Source organism: Amblyomma mixtum, unplaced genomic scaffold, assembly GCF_055824585.1.
Source record: "Amblyomma mixtum isolate Tamu unplaced genomic scaffold, ASM5582458v1 scaffold_11, whole genome shotgun sequence".
NCBI classification, from domain to species: Eukaryota; Metazoa; Arthropoda; class Arachnida; order Ixodida; family Ixodidae; genus Amblyomma; species Amblyomma mixtum.
The window spans coordinates 110,492-126,842 of NW_028317640.1; the positions used below are offsets into that span (position 1 = coordinate 110,492).

The 16,351-nt window shown below is 46.8% G+C and overlaps 1 long non-coding RNA gene and 1 other non-coding gene across 2 annotated transcripts in view; both read left to right on the forward strand.

Moving 5' to 3' along the window:
- The window catches only part of LOC149324935 (uncharacterized), a 33,588-nt gene extending 18,809 nt beyond the window's left edge, over positions 1-14,779 (forward strand). Inside the window, exons 3-4 of the long non-coding RNA XR_016286630.1 lie at positions 138-313; positions 14,714-14,779. This is a non-coding gene — a long non-coding RNA (uncharacterized LOC149324935). The remainder of the gene's footprint in view (positions 1-137; positions 314-14,713) is intronic.
- Positions 4,128-4,201, forward strand: TRNAT-AGU (transfer RNA threonine (anticodon AGU)). The gene has a single exon. It is a non-coding gene; the product is annotated as a tRNA-Thr (tRNA).
- Positions 14,780-16,351: the final 1,572 nt, after the last annotated feature.

The following is a 16,351-nucleotide window of genomic DNA, read 5'->3' on the forward strand; positions in this document are numbered from 1 at the left end:
AACCCACCAACTACATTGAAGACCTAACTCCGAGAACAAACTATTTTGGCCATAGGCGCTACTACCCCCTTTCTGGTGAGCCCAAAGCTAGCCTGCTCCCGAAAGGGGTTGACTTCTGCTTTCTTTTGTTCTTCTAGGCATTATCTTTCAAATAAGCGCTCTAAATGGTTACCCAGCAATTCGTCCAGCAGGCAGCTTCGAGACGGCTGTGATCGTTCAAAACGAACGGCATCTAAGCCTAAAGAAAGCTTCAGTGGCTGCCTCTAAGGTTCTGCATGAAGACGAAAGTGAATACAACACCATGCACATCAATGTAAGTATCTACAACAAAGCTCAAGACTATCGTTCAAAAGGTTCCGTGCATGACGGCTTTTGCTGGTAGCACCAGTATATATAACTGTATTGTTGGGATGAAATAGCAAAGGCTGCAATCCTATGTCCCTGATTCCTTTTTTTTACAGCACTAGCTGAACTGTGTGTAGCTTCCTCTTCTCAAATAAAAAACCGGCAGAGCTAAGGTCATTGTACGGAATGGCGATCAGTGTAATGTTTTTACAAAGAGTACTACATGAGTCCAAGAGAAGCGTTGAGTGTGTTAACTAGATAAATTTTGATATCCTCATTTACAGTATTCCTCGGTAAACGGGACTCTGACGCGCATCCTAACAACAGTTGCCTTCTGAATTAACCGATTTGGCGTTCCTAAACGCCAGACGGACTATCAGGGACAAGGTATTGGAAGGTTGGTTGTAAAAAATTATATTGGATCCACTGCAGTGAATTAGGTGACGGAGGGTGAAGGGAGACCGGATGAGCAGGACGGCGACTGGCTCTGGGGCCACTCTAGATGACCGGGCACGGTTGGCCGGCAGCGACCTTGAAGGCATAGCCAATAATGAGATGCTATAACTCCGTTTGTGAGCGGCGCAGTGCAGCATCCCATCACTCCTATGATTCCATTACTTGAAAGGGAGGTTTCAGTTTGTATGAGTAAGCTTGATAAGTGTGCTTAAAATCCGGTCTGGTGGTTGGGCATAACTGACATGATGGAGATTTCTTCCACTATGCATGAGGGAAAGTAGCAAAGGAGATGGCATGGTGACAGTTTGTAGTCTACACCATACCATCTGTTCGGTTTTAGTTACGGAACATTAAGGAGGGCGGAAGATTTGGCGTGACTTTTTATAAACCATAGTGATGTCGTGATAGGTGACGAGGTGGTCCCTCGCTCTGCGGAAAAAGCGCAGCCGACCAACCGTACGGTTGACGAGGTCTCGGTCTTGCTCGTGAGCAGCCGTGTTGTCCGGGTGTCCGTAGTGAGCTGGAATCTAGAGGACTGTGATGTGTCGATTGGGAGACGGAGCAGATTACAGGATGCTACTGGCAGGGGCATGGAATTTTTGCTTTACAAAAATGCAGATAGAATCTGGGAGAAATATATTCTTCAGAGACGTAATTGCTAGACCTATTGCCGCCACTTCCGCTTCGATGGACTCGGTCGAGTTGCGAATGGTGGCATATATACAAAAGCATACAAATATCTTTGATTACACCTGTCAGACCATCTTACGTGGTCAACGCACATCAAACACATCACTGCAGCATCCAGCCGATCCCCTGGGTGTCTTGAACGCTCAATGAAATTTGCGGCAGCACATGTAAAGTTACTAGCCTACACCACATTAATGAGCCGAAAATTAGAATATGCAGCCGTCATTTCGAAACCCGCAGGAGGAATACGTTTCTGAGAGCTTAGAATTTATCAAAATCACACCATTAGATTTGTTCATTCCGATAATTCATCCTACACAAGTGTAACCGATCTGAAGAACCGATCCAGCTTCCCATTATTAAAGAACCGTCGAAAGCAAGCAACTTTAGCCATTTGTCATCATTTCTGCTATTCCTTTTCGTTAAGCGTCTACATCACAAGACACGCCCTGTTTTCAGCTCGTCACAAAACCAGACAACAGGTGTCATGGCCTTGCCCAAAAACACAAACATTGGCGCAGTCTATCTTGATCCCAACAGCAAAATGTTGGAACTGGCTTCCCAATGCCACTGTCATATTAGAAGACAAGCTTGCATTCAAAGATAAGCTTAAATCTTATAGCACATTTTATGTTTTCGTGTACCTTTCCCCTGTAACGTTGACCTATTGCACCATGTTTTACTATGCGATTTTTACTGTTCTCTAATCTGTTACTGAATTCTTCCCCACCGTTCACCGCTCATTCCTGTCTTTTATTGGTCTTTTTTTTTCTTTTGTATTCGAAAACATATGAGCGTTCTGCACAGTGTTTTTCTGAGATGCTTGCCTGTTTCATTTCTATTTTGAACCGTGATGTTGGCATTGTACAGAATATGTTCGTTTTTTGTTGATATTTCTGTACAACCCACCCCTCATGCAATGCGCCTTGTTTGGGGTACTTGAGGTACTAAAATAAATAAATAAATAAATAAATAAACCTGCAGAACGGAGAATTCTGTGAAATAACGCAGCGGCTAACACGGTGAACGTACAAAGTAGGGGACTACTTTAAGCATCACAGGCGAAAGAGCTTTATATTTCTACGTCAAAAATCTCATCTCGCCGTATGAGACCCAGAAAACGGGCGGAAGATATGCAAAGGCTTTTGAGGGGGGGGCGACCACCCCCTCCGCTCCCCCCCCCCCCCCCCCTTAGGACCGCCACTGCGGTGGCGTTTGGAGATGCGTGTGATTACAGCGACAGGGTTCTGCACAGATGCGCGAAAAACTTTCACGGCATTGGTGTCAGTGCTATCATTGGAGATGTAGGTGCCTAGAGCTAAGAGGTTTTGACCGTTTGTTGGGGGGCTCCACGCAAGGTGATGGGAAGAGCAGGCGGGTGATGGTTTCAGAATTATTATTAAAATTCCAATTTTGAATGCAGCCAGTTTAGGCCTATACTTTGGCTGTGTGCTGACACAGTGTCGGTCGCTTGCTGCAGATATGATTATATTTCACAGTGTTCAACCGTGCTAGATCAGATAGTGGTGTCGTCGGTGTACTGCTGCAGCGCCGAGATTGTTGCCAATTTGAGTTCTAGTACAATTACGGTAATAATAAATACGAAGGGCTACAGGAATGCGCCCTGGAAGGTTCCTCTGCTCACCAACGTGAAGGATTAGGTTCGGGCCGTGCCTAGCTGCAGGGAGGTGGTCCTTTCATGCAAGAAAACAGCTATGTATTAATGCATTCGGAAGCTAATGTTTCAGCATAGAGAACTCCCGCTTGTTCTAACGAAGGTCAGCCCATTTGTTCATGCTGCTGTCATGCTCCGCGCTTTCATCCTGCTCTCTATTTTCTCACTCTTTAGAGTCTGCTATCGACCTTGTGCGCCGGCGCATTGCGTCACATGGCTGGCGGAAGTGTTTATTTTGCTGGAGAAACTATTCACAGGCTTAGAGCGCTCGCAAGACAGCGACACCGAGATCCCTTCCCAAATCAAGCCCACAGACAGATGGTACATGTTTTTAAATCGGTATTGAGAACAAATTGAATTTGACCAACGTTTACTGACTACTCATATTAAATGCGAAAAGACTACTTTTAACGAAAACTGTCATTGCTTTAGTTATAAAGGCAACCATATGAAACGCAGATGTTATGCTCCAAACAGTTTTGCGAAGCAAACTGTGATGAAGACAGGTTTTCATTTGCAAATCTGTAACGCTAGAGAACATCTCTGTCCATACGTGCCAGTGATCACTATCTTTTATTCTCTCAACTTTCTAATCAACGCAACCAGTGGGTCGAGAAACAGTACGTTTTTGTTACTTGAAATTTCTTAGCACTACTATCTTCCCTTGCTGCCCAATGAACGTTGAGACAAAAAGGAAAGAGAAATAAATATATTTCTAATAAGGGAGTAATTACTCATTGGCATCCACCCGAGCGCACCCATACGGCTACAAAGGAAAGCTATGCAGCTTTCTCAGAACCTTAGTAGTTAAAGAAAAATGCTTCCTTTTCTGGGGTTCGAACCAGGGACCACCGCTTCACTGGAGCAGTCGCTCTACCAACTGAGCTAACCGGGACGGCAAGCTTATGGTAGGGCGAGAGCGAATTGATCACTAACTCGAAGTTTGCCGTCCTGGTTGCCGTCCCGGTTAGCTCAGTTGGTAGAGCGACTGCTCCAGTGAAGCGGTGGTCCCGGGTTCGAACCCCGGACCAGGACGAATTTGTCTTTAACTACGAAGTTTCTGAGAAAGCTGTATAGCTTTCCTTTGTAGCCGTATGGCTGCGCTTGGGTGGATGCCAATGCGTAATTACTCCCTTATTACAAATTTTGCTCCACCTTGGGGGCTTCCCCTAAATATTTTTTGGTGTTCTTCCGTGCAAGCCAGAGCCACGAAGCTACAGCAAAGTGCGTCGACGGAAATTCTTAATTCCATCTAACAAAGTTACTGGCGAGCGTCAGTAGAGCTGGGCCGACGTCAATGACAAGCTAGGAAGAAGTGCCCGCGACAGCACTCGGTGCCGCGGTATACTATAAGCCCTTATCAAAGGGCTGTCAACCCTCAAATGAGGGTTGACAGTATTCATAAATAAAAATAAAAAATAAAAATAAAAAAGGGGCGTGTCCCAGTAGCGCGCGTGTTGCTATCAGTAGGCGCGCAGCCACTACACTCCCCCGTTCTTATTTTCATTCGGGTACATGAAAATGAAACACGAAAACATCGTACTTCATGGTACAAAGCGGTCTGGAGGGCGGTGTCTCTCAGGATAACGGCGCTCTGTCGTGGATGCCAGAGGACATGAATCTTGCTCCACCGCCGTCGTCGCTGGATGCGGCTGCTCGGAGTCATGCTGTTCAGGCGCAGAACTCGAGTCCATGCTCATAGCCTGAATGATGTGGGTCTGGCGACGGTTCCAAACAAACACACCTTGAGTGGTTTCCACTCACAGTCTGTACGATACAGGTCCAGTTCTTGCCACCACAGTCGCAGGTAACCACTTTTCACCTCGTCTGAAATTTCGCACCAGTACACTATCACCCACAGCAAATGCACGTGTACAGGCGCGGCCATAAGTAAACGGAGCACGCTATTGCGTTCGAAGGGCAATCACGCGTTCTCCATTGGTAATGAAGAAGCGCTTTTTGTTTACAAGAAAGCCCATCAACCTGCTCTACCAGCATGCGCGTACCACTGCTGGAAATTTCAATTAGGTGACGCGTGAAAAATATTTGAAGACAGTTGCGTGCTCCGTTTACTTTTGTCCGCGGCTGTACGCTGCTTGCGACGCACTGTCTGGACGAACTGTCTTGTCGCAACATTCCGCTGCAGCGATGGCTTGACCGCGTCCAATCGGGTGCGCAGCTGCCGCCGTAGGAGAAGAGTGGCCGGCGCCTCGCCCCCGTGGTCGTGTGTGGAGTGTTCCTGTAAGACAACAAAAACTCCCCCAACGTAGTGCTTAAGTTTTCGGCGGTACTTTTACGTAATGCCGCTTTCTAGGTTTGGACAAATCGTTCAGCTTGTCCATTACTGCTGGGATGGTAGGCTGATGTGCGCACATGCCGCGTGCCAATGCTTTTAAGGTAATTTGAAAAAGCAGCCGAAATGAATTGCGGGCCATTGTCGGACACCACCACTTCAGGGTAACCAAACCTGCAGAAGATTTCATGTAGCCGGTTTACAGTGCTTTCTGCTGACGTGTCACGCATCTGGCACACCTCAGGCCAGTTGGAGCGAGCGTCGACCACAACCAAGAACATGGCACCCTTGAGAGGTCCTGCAAAATCGATGTGCAGACGTTCCCATTGTCTGGTTGGCCATGCTCACGGTGCAAAGGAGCAGGGCAAGGCATTGTGCGCTGCGTTAGACACGGATTGCACGACCGCACATGAGATTCCATGTCGCGATCGATTCCTGGACACCACACGTAGCTGCGTGCTAGTTCTTTCATTCTAACAATGCCAGGGTGTCGCTGGTGCAATTCTTCGAGCATTTGAGGCTGGTAGTTTTGAGGAATAACAACACGCATTCCAAGAATGAGGCATCCTATTTGCACAGAAAGTTCACAGCCCCTGTGATTAGAATGGCTTCATTTCTTCACTCACGACGCGCTCAGGCCAGCCGTTCGTTACGTGCTGCCTGACTTGTCTTAGAAGCGAATCTCGGCTCGTTTCACGTGCCATCTCACGATAGTCAATTGGCAGGGACTGCATGCGTAGGAGATAAAATTGCTCATCCGAGCGTTCTTCGCTGTCACTCGGCAAAGGCAAACGAGATAAGCAATCTGCGTCGGCGTTTTGAGACGACGGTTTATACTTCAAGCTGAAATTGTAGGCCGACAGAAGTACAGCCCACCGTTGTAGTCTAGCTGTGGCAATGGTTGGGATTCCCGTCTTGGCACCGAAAATTGTCTGCAAGGTCTTGTGGTCCGTAACAAGAACAAACGAACGCCCAAAAAGGTAGTGGAAACGCTCGACGCCAAAAACTAGAGCAAGTGCCTCTTTTTCCAACTGACTATAATTTACCTCTGCTGAAGATAGTGCGCGCGATGCGTACGCCACCGGATGGCATTCAACGTTTGGCTGCACATGAGAGATGACAGCTCCTATACCGTATGCCGATGCATCACACGACAACTGCAGCGCTGCACTGGGGTCGTAGTGCGTAAGAACCGGTGGTTGTAAAAGCAGCTTCTTGATGCCCGAGAACGCTGCTTCGCAGTCGTAATTCCAGGCCCAGGGAACACCAAGCCGTAGCAATCTGTTGAGAGGAAAAACAACGCTTGATAGGTTGGCAACAAACTTGCCGTAGTAGTTTATCAAGCCGAACAATGAACGCAACTATTGCTTATCCGTAGGACGAGGAGCCTTTGCAATAGCTTCTAGCGTGTCAGTTGCTGGTTCTACTCCGTGCCTGCTAATGACATGGCCGAAGTACTGCAGCTTGTCTTTGAAAAATTCGCACTCTTCCTTCTTTATTCTGATGCCTCTCTCTGACAACCGTTTCAGTACCGCCTCCAAATTCTTCAGATGCTCCTCTTCCGTAATACCGGTGACCAGAATATCACCGATGAAGCAAGTAACTCCGTCAAGACCCTTCAGGACGTTGTCCCTGATCTTCTGAAAGATCGTGGGTGCTGAGGCTATGCCGAAAGGCAAACGATTAAGCACATACAAGGCTTTGTGCGTATTCAAAGTCAGGTAGGCTTTCGACTCTTCGTCCATCTCTACTTGCTGACAAGCCCTATTCAGATCGATTTTCGAGAACTTTTGACCTCCTGCCAACGCTGAAAAAAGTTCAGCCAACTTTGGAAGCGGGTAAGTCTCCACATCTAAAATCGGGTTCAGCGTGAGTTTGTAATCGCCACAAATTCTAATTGACCCATCGCGCTTGACTACGGGAACAATTGGCGTAGCGTACATGCTACTGGTGACGCGAGAAATGATTTTCAACTTCTCGAGCTTTGTTGTTCAGCCTCTACCCCTTCTACAAGAGCGAAAGGAACACTCCGTGCCTTCAGAAAACGGGGCACTTGGCCATCCTTGAACCGGAGTCTTGCCTGCTCTCCCTGTATGGTTCCTAGCTCGTCCTTGAACAGGTCTTTGTTTTTTCGTAGCAGAGTTTCTAATGCTGCCGGCGGACTGCCTGATGTAGAGGACACCTTGCAAAGGCATTGGAAACCTGCCCAATCCAGGCTGATATGCTGCAGCTAGTTGCGACCTAAAAGTGGTGTCCCGTTTTGCGGTAGAATGTACAGCGGCAGTAAAGCCTCTTGGTTGTTGTGGCGTACGAGTACATCTATTTCGCCAACATGTTTCACAGTTTCCCCTGTGTACGTCTTCAGTTGCATCTTTATTCGCTGCAAACGTATACCGGGAAAGTACACTTTGGCCTGACGATGCGACATGACCGATACTGCTGCTCCAGTATCAAGCTCCATTTGTAAGGTAGCTCCTTCCACATTAACTTCTACCATTATGGGCGGTGTCCGAGTCATGCCGACACTGTTCAGCTCTGTTAGGTCGGGCTGGGCGTTGCACTGAAGAGCGCGCATGCACTGCTTCCGTCCTTTCGATTCTGTCCTTTTGCACATCTTGTGTATGTGTCCTCGGTGGTTACATTCGAAGCAAGTAGCTTTTAAGTGCGGACATGCTTGTGCGTCATGCTTGACAGAAGCACAACGATATCATGAAGGGGGCTTTTCGTGACAGCTAGTGTGCCTGTTCTTTTCTACAAACTGGGCTATCGTTTGCGTTTCACGCTGCGTTGCTCGGTAAAACTTCGCTCTCTCGGCAATTACGGATGGCTTTGGAGACAGATGTGTGCTCAAAACTTCTCTTAACGCGCTTCTCTTAAGTAGGCGTATCGGTAGCAGTCAAAGACTTTAAAAGTTGGCAGGTTTTCGGACCGATGAGACTCACGAAAACGTCGACTTGAAGGTCGGCTTTAACCTTGTTCGACCTCAGGTACGAGGAAAGTCGCTCGTCGTACGACGTCCAGTCACTGGTCGAGTCGTCGAAAGGCTCCATCTGTCCCAGCTGCAAGGCCATTTCACAGTAGTCTCAGTTCCGAAGTGAGGAAAAGAATACCAACTTAGCTCCCGGTTCCCGCTCCAGATGCGTTGATCCTCGTCGCCATTATGTGGTGTTCTTCCATGAAAGCAAGAACCACGAAGCTGCAGCAAAGTACGTCGACGGAATTTCTTAATTCCATCTAACAAAGTTACTGGCGAGCGCCAGCAGAGCTGGGCCTAGAAAGAGAAGTTTATTTTTTCCGAAAGGAACAAAAATACGAAACAAAACAGTTGAACTGAAGTCTGATCTTTCAAGCACATGCGCAGTGACGCAGCACTGAGCACGTCAGTATGGCAGTTTGAAAGCCGACACTCGACCGCCGCGCAGGACGATAAAGTATGTCGACCATTTGCGCAAGAACTCAGCCTCGCTCATTGTGAGTGCGTCCACGAATGCTTGCTCAAAGAGGCGCGTGCGGAGGCGCTGCAACATTAGAAACATTGCTCTTTGCGGACGCCCATTTAAAGAAGCCGCTCCACGCTGCCGCCACAAAACGAACATGCCGACACACAACAGCATATTTGTAAACAGTTCGCGTGAACTAGTGCGCGCTTCGAGGCGGGTTACGAACATTCGTGACACTAGTACCCAAAAGGTGCGCGCCACTACACAGTCGAACATTGCGTGCCGCAATGTTTCTAAGAGACCGCACTGCGGGCGTCGGGCGGAGGGCGCCACGCCCCACGCCGCAAGGCGGTCTCTTGTGGGCAGGACCCGCCAGCCTCGCAGCCAGCCGAAGTCCCTGACATCTGCAGGAAGCGCAGCTGAGGTCAGTTGGCGCCAGCGTGCCCGTCTCGTTTTCTGGAGTTGTTCGCGTGTCAGCTCAGCTACCGTTAGTGCTTCACACATCCTAGAGGGCGGGGTTTCATCAACATCCAGATCGGGCACGCTGGCAGACAACGACGCCAGTGTGCGACGCACGTTAACGAAAAATGCCGGCGGCTGCTCGGCTGTAGGGCCAACCACGCGTTGTGTAAAAAACACGTTACGCGCTGTACCCAGGAAGTATGTGAGGAGTGTTCTCCCTGGATAGTCTGGGTTGTGTACAAGATCTCGTACTCCTCGCAAGGCGAGCACATTGCACATGGTGCGGATACAAGGTATACCAAACCCACCCATGTACGATGGAAGGCGCATGACCATTTGTGACACAAGTTCGGTTTTGCCCGCCCAAACGAAAGAGCCACAAGCCGAGGTTAGCCTGTGAGCAAACGTGCGCGGTGGGTTTGCGACGCGGGCGACAAAAAAACATGCGGCTAGGATTGTGGACTTAACTAAATAGCAGCGCTCTGCCATTGAAAGGCGGAACGTTGACGCCACCGAGAGGCGTTTCTCAGCGTTCGTGCGGAGGTTAGTCCAGGTTTCGCGGGCTACTTCTCCGCTGGCGAGGAATACTACTCCCAGGACTTTCACTCCCTGCACCCACTCCACCTCGCCCGCAAGGTTCGGTGTGAAGGTGCCAAACCTTAGTGCCTTGCTTTTTCCCCTGTTCAATAGGGCCCCTGATATCTCGCTGTACTCGAGAAACAGCCGCGAAAAAGCGGCGTAGCTATCCTCGTCCTTGAGGAAAAGCGACACGTCGTCGGCGTAGGCCGAAACTTTGATTTGGCCCTGGCCAGGCAGAGGGAAGCCGCGTATGGATGGACTGTCGTTAATGCGCCGGATGAGTGGATCCAGGCATAACACGAAGAATGTTAGGGAGAGAGGGCATCCTTGCCTTATGCCCCGGGTGACTGAGAAGGTAGCGCTCTGGTGGCCGTTTACGGAGAGATGAGCGTTCAGGTCTGCGTAAAGTAGGCGCAGCCTGCTGACAATTTGCGGCGGGAATCCGAAGGCTTCGAGGACTCCGAACAAATACGAGTGTTCCACCCGATCGAATGCTTTCGCCTGATCGAGTGAAACAAAACACCCGGTGAAACCCGTCCTGCTGGCAAATGTGAACAGGTCTCTTGTGAGTGCCAATGCAGAAAACACAGAGCGGTCAGGCACGCTGCTGGTTCGAGCACGTGGATTAGGTGAGCTGGGCCGACGTCAATGACAAGCTAGGAAGAAGTGCATGGAAGTGCCCGCGACAGCACTCGGCGCCGCGGTATATAAGCCCTTATCAAAGGGGCGTGTCCCAGTAGCGCACGTGTTGCTATCAGTAGGCGCGCAGCCACTACACATTTGACCAGAAATATATTTTATTTTAAAAAATGAAATTGTCTCGAACCTACTGTTCATAGAAAATGGGGTGTCGAGGTACGCTCTCGAAAAAGTAGGACCAGAATAACAAGCCGGCCAAAGGTGCCTCCGAGATGTCCCGAAAAAAGAGTCGAACAAATGGTCGACGCGGAGCAGATACGCTGCCAAATAGAACAGCGGCTAGAAGCCATTCACGGCTTAGGTGCGTTCCTTCCTACACCGACTGGCTTTCAATGACTAACTCTTCTCTATTTATGATTTATGCATAGTGAGGGCTGCTTTATTATCTTTTTTTCTTGCTTTAATACACGCATATTAGAAAGAGGGCTAAAATCCAAGCGAATATTTTGGATGTCCTTTAATCATTTGAAGCCGGTAAAGGTAAAGAAATAATTGATTTGTTCCATTTCTTCTAATGCGTGAGCACTAATCCTTTTTCTAATGAATGAGCACTAATGCTTCCAATCTTAGAAAAACCCGTCGTGTGTTTGAAACGAGTGAGACCTGCAGAAATAAATATTGCCCCGACTGGGTTTGAGGCCGCAGTGGCGCGAACTGATCAGCCTCGCTTGCCACGGCACGATAGTATTATGCTGTAGCTGCAACCGATCACTCCTCGTATTTAGCTGCCACTCTATTGAGCGGTGCATTGAATGCCGTGGTTTTCAGCAACTTTCATTCATGCGCAGTGGCTCCAGAACATACGACTAACGCAGGCCCCGCTAAGTTGCGTTAAGCGACCCCAAAATTTAATAGTTCGCTCCCGATCTCGCCTATCTTTGCTAGAATTCTGACATTTAAACCATAGGCTCGAACCGAAAGTGAAATGAAACGAAACGTGCTAGCGTCCGTAATCCGCATTTGTCGAACTAAGCTAAGATTTGTTACCCATCACGCGGGATACCTCAACACAAATATCACAAAAGCACCTTCACTTCTCCTGATACAGTGAGGAAAAGTGTATCATATGACAATTCGTTGCAATACGCCTTTATATCTTCGTGGAACACGGAAACACCGGTAGTGCATATAATCACGTTATTTTTATTTAGGTGAGCCTGCTATATTTAACGTATCGGATTGCGTCCGCCGGAAGCTTCAAGTCGTCTGCACCTCAACAAATTCCTCACAAGGTGCCGAAAACATTTTTTGAGGCAGAAGCATCTAGCAAACTTGAAATAGTCAGTAAGTCGCTGATGTAATTTCCTGGGATTCTTTTCTATCTTAATCGCATGGTATGCTTTTTTGTCACATCGAAAAAGCTTAAGCCGATGCAGTATTGATTACGTATAGCAATCTAAGACGCTCAATAATAATCGCTGCTGGCTGTAATTGGGGCAAAGCAGCATTCACTTTCTACCTGAGAAAAAAAATTCAATGCACACAGGTTTTCCACCGTTAAACGTGCCAATAACATTCATGACGTTTGCAGTGAGCGCTGCTATAAAAGGAAACAGAATGTCATTAAAGCTGCTCAGTCGCATTGCCCCTGTATTTTGAAGATTGAAGGTTGAAGGTTTATTTCCACAACTAGGTGTTACGAGGACAGCCAGAGAAAAAGCTGTATAGACAGCTTGAGAGGTCCTGACTTCCTCTTAGAGTGCGTCACTGACGGCGGCGGAGCATATCAAACAAAATGTTGAGAAAAATCGGGCATGTTCGGTAAAGAGAATAAGACATGTACGTTAGTATGTAGTGCAGTGTGCTTGTAAAAGAAAAAAACTGTGTTAGATCAAAGAGCCTATAAAGGCAAAGACGGGCAGGAGAAAATAAAGGACAGCAACACTGACAAGAGCTTCAACATGAGAATTGGAAGAAAAAACTACTTAACGAGCATTTGGGGCAATTATGTCAGAGATATATTGGATACATTAAGATTCTTGTGGCAGTACAACTGGTTCAGAGGCGTCGGTAAGGTATGCTGCAACATTTGTTTGGCATAATTTGTGCGGCATTTCTTAACATTCCAAGGCTCTGCTGCGCGGGCATGTTACACAGTTCAGCTTTGCTCTAACCCAGCAAGTGTAAGTGAGGAGTCATCATTTTGTCATTATGGCGAGTTTATATTTATAGGACAGCCTATAGTTATGCATGGACTTCATTTGTATAACGCTGCGTTGATGAAAAACGCCCGCAGTGCAGAAGAAACGCGGCACTTTTCATGCAATGCGTATAATACATTTTTCTAGGATAGTGAGTTTGTTAATATTTTCAGCTGTGGTTGCTGCCCACACTATACATCCGTAGTTGGCTTAGGAAGAGAACAAAGAGTGGTAGAGTAACATGTTGAGTGACGTAGGAAGATTGAAGCAATTACGGTGCATGATACCAACTCTTCTGGAAAGTATCTGAACTACGTAATTAATATGGTCATTCCACGACATATCTGCTGCGAACTAAACGTCCAGGGTTTTCGCAGACTGCACAAATTCTATTCTGGTATTTTTTAATTCAGTTGGAGGAAGTGCAAAGTGTTTATGACTGGATGAAACATGACTGCTGCAGTTTTACTAACGTTAACTTTTAAGTGATTATCAGCCATTCAAGTATTCGTTTCTTTTAATGTTTCATTAGCTCGATTTGCGAGATGAGCAGTTATGGTACCTGAAAAAAGCAGACTAGTGTCATCTGCGTAAATTATGTACTTAGCAGTGCTACCAATGTGGACAATATAATTGACATAAAGAACAAAACGAAAGAGACCCAAAATGCTCCCTTGCGGAACGCCAGACGCTACCGATTTCAGCAGGGAGCATTCACCGGCAATACTAACTAACTCAGACCTATGTCGCAAGTATGAGAAAATCAGCATATGGGCTATGACTCTAATACCGCAGGTATCCGATTTTTTTTAAGCAACAATAAGTGATTAACAAGGTCAAACGCCTTTGAAAAATCTAAAAAAAACTTCAAGTACCATATTTTTTGCTCAAAATTTTCTAGTATGAATTCTTTCTTAGCAAGGAGAGCTAGCTAAGTCGATCTGTTTGCACGAAAGTCATATTGAACTGCAGTGATAATGTTATAACTTTCGAGACGTCACAGCTACCGCTCCAAGCTCTTCATACTGCAACAGTGAAAAAACGTAGAGTTCTTCTCCCGTTAGTCTTTTAATCATCGTATATCATTTGAAGTTCCAGGCTTGCTGTCTTATTTATACAGAAAGTATTCGGAAAACGAGGCAAGTAGTTCCAAATTGGCAATATAACTACGCACGTAAAAGGGCGGGCCGTGTATGACAAAGTGCTGAAGTTACAGCATTCGACTAATCTCTTTCGCTACCACAATAAGAATAGCGCTGTCAGACTAGATCTGAATATGTGTGTACTATTCTTCTGCCCCTATGTCATGAGCAAAATCTGGTAGCCTGAACGCCTTTTAATGACCCTGTAATAATAATAAAAATAATTTATTTAAAAAATTACATTGTACAAATACGAGCCTGCCCAAGCCAGCGATGGGCTTGAGGGGCAGTGCTCGGCAGAATGGAGCAAGCCAGAGAACGGCACAGTCAATCAATACTGCACAAGAATCAGAATAAAACTAAGGAAAGGCAGTAAGAAAGAACGGGGAAAAAATGGGAAAAAAAAGAAAAGAAACAAAATTACACATACAAATCAAAGAGAGCAGATTTAACTTCTTTCCGAGTGCTGAAAGATAAAACATTATCTGGCAGGTCGTTGTACACATCTGGTACATAAAAGGCACGGACTTGTTTGCCATATCTTGTCCGTACTCTGGGCAAGGTAAAGCGGTCGCGTGGACGTATGCTCTGGCGGGGACATACGGGGGGCAGAACTCATTGTTCCATATATACATAAGGATTACTGCTTCTTTGAATATTCTCCCTTTTTATTTTTTAAATTCTTTTATATTAAAACAATCCGTATTGGTGAGATGGGCGTTTATATAGATAGTCAAACCTCACTAATCTAGTTGAAAAGCATCAACTTTTGATTGTTCCGATATTTACAGAGAGCCGATCTGATTCCAAAGAATACGTTTTAGAGGCATACGTGTTTTGTGATACTCGATGTGGACACATGGCTTCATATACCCGCTTCCTGTATGTTTCAACCTTTATGAAGAAAGTAAGTATATTGGGGCTACAATAATCGGGCCATATTGTCGAATTAGATGATAGCTACATAAGCCCCAGTGAGTTTCACGCTGTTGAGAACTTTAGCTGAGTTGCCTGGCCATTTAATAATGACTGATGTTGCAGACTACTATGCAGCGCATTCTGTACACAATTCTGTGCAGACTGCTGCGCAGCTAACTACGCGTTCCAGCGGTATTCCATGAACTTACAGTGCAGCTTTCGATGCCGAAAATAGAAAGAGCACAAGTGTTCCCAGCTACCGTACTTGTTGGAACACAATCTGACATTAGGGAAATATTACGTAAACGATATCCCCTGTTTTTGTGTCAATTAGGTTTGGTCGAATGGAATTTTGGTCCAGCATTCACAAGTAACCTTCTACATGCTACCCCGCGACGTACTACTTTGTACAGGGTAGCAGTTATGTAGTAAACTGGAATGAAGAATGAACTGTTTATTTAAAAAGGGACGCTCGGGGCCGTTTTTTCTGGTATTTAGTTGTTAAGGATGAGAAAAGTAGGGGCCTAGTGATACATGAAAGGAAGGCATTGGTGGTCTAGCCATGATGTACACTGCTTCAGGGCGCACTTTGACTGTCTAAAGTGCGTAGAGCCGGAAGCGTTTTCCGCACCACTTTGGCTGCTTCTGTGGCACTGGTGGCGTCACATATAATTGAATACTAAATACTAAGTGACGACAAATCATTAATTAATTGTTAATCACTGATTAATGTCTTAATACTAATTAACTCCAATTAATGACGCTTCAGCTTCGCCTTTAGGAGTGGAATGCGACAGCGTGTTGTAGCGCTGCCAGGGAGTCCACGGAACGCCACCACCCGTTCGGCGCGATGCCTTGCCATTTGAACGCAACGCTTTTTGAGGAAAGGAAATGGCGCAGTAATTATCTGTCATCTTGGTGGACACCTGAACCGCACCGTAGAGGAAGGGAGGTAGTGGGAGTGAAAGAAGACAAAGAGGGCCCGTAATGAAGGAAATGAAAATTGTATTTGAGGAAAAGAAATTACGCAGTAACTATCTCACATATCCCGGTAGACACCCGTCAAAATTCAGGGGGGGGGGGGGCACTTTTTTTACCTAAAGTGCGGTCACTGATGTGTGGTTAAGATGTTAAGCTTCGCCTCTAAGAGTGGAACGCGACAGCATCTTGCAACGCTGCCAGGGAGTCCATAGAACGCCATTGCCCATTCGGTTTCACGCCTCGCTCGTCAGTAAATTGGTTTTTGAGGAAAGGAAATGTACCTGTCTCTCATATCTCGGTGGAAACCTAAACCTCGCCGGAAGGGAAGGGAGGACGATGGGAGTGAGCGAAGACACCGTATTCACTAGACGCGCCTTTGTTAGTTCCAAACCATCGAGCTGGCATGGCGGAGTGGATAGCATGCTCGTCTCGCATGCCGAAGACCGGGGTTCGATTTCCGAGCTCGACCAATTTCCTGCTCTGTTTTATTTATTTAGATGGCCTGACTAGGAAAGTTAATTAGGCTAATT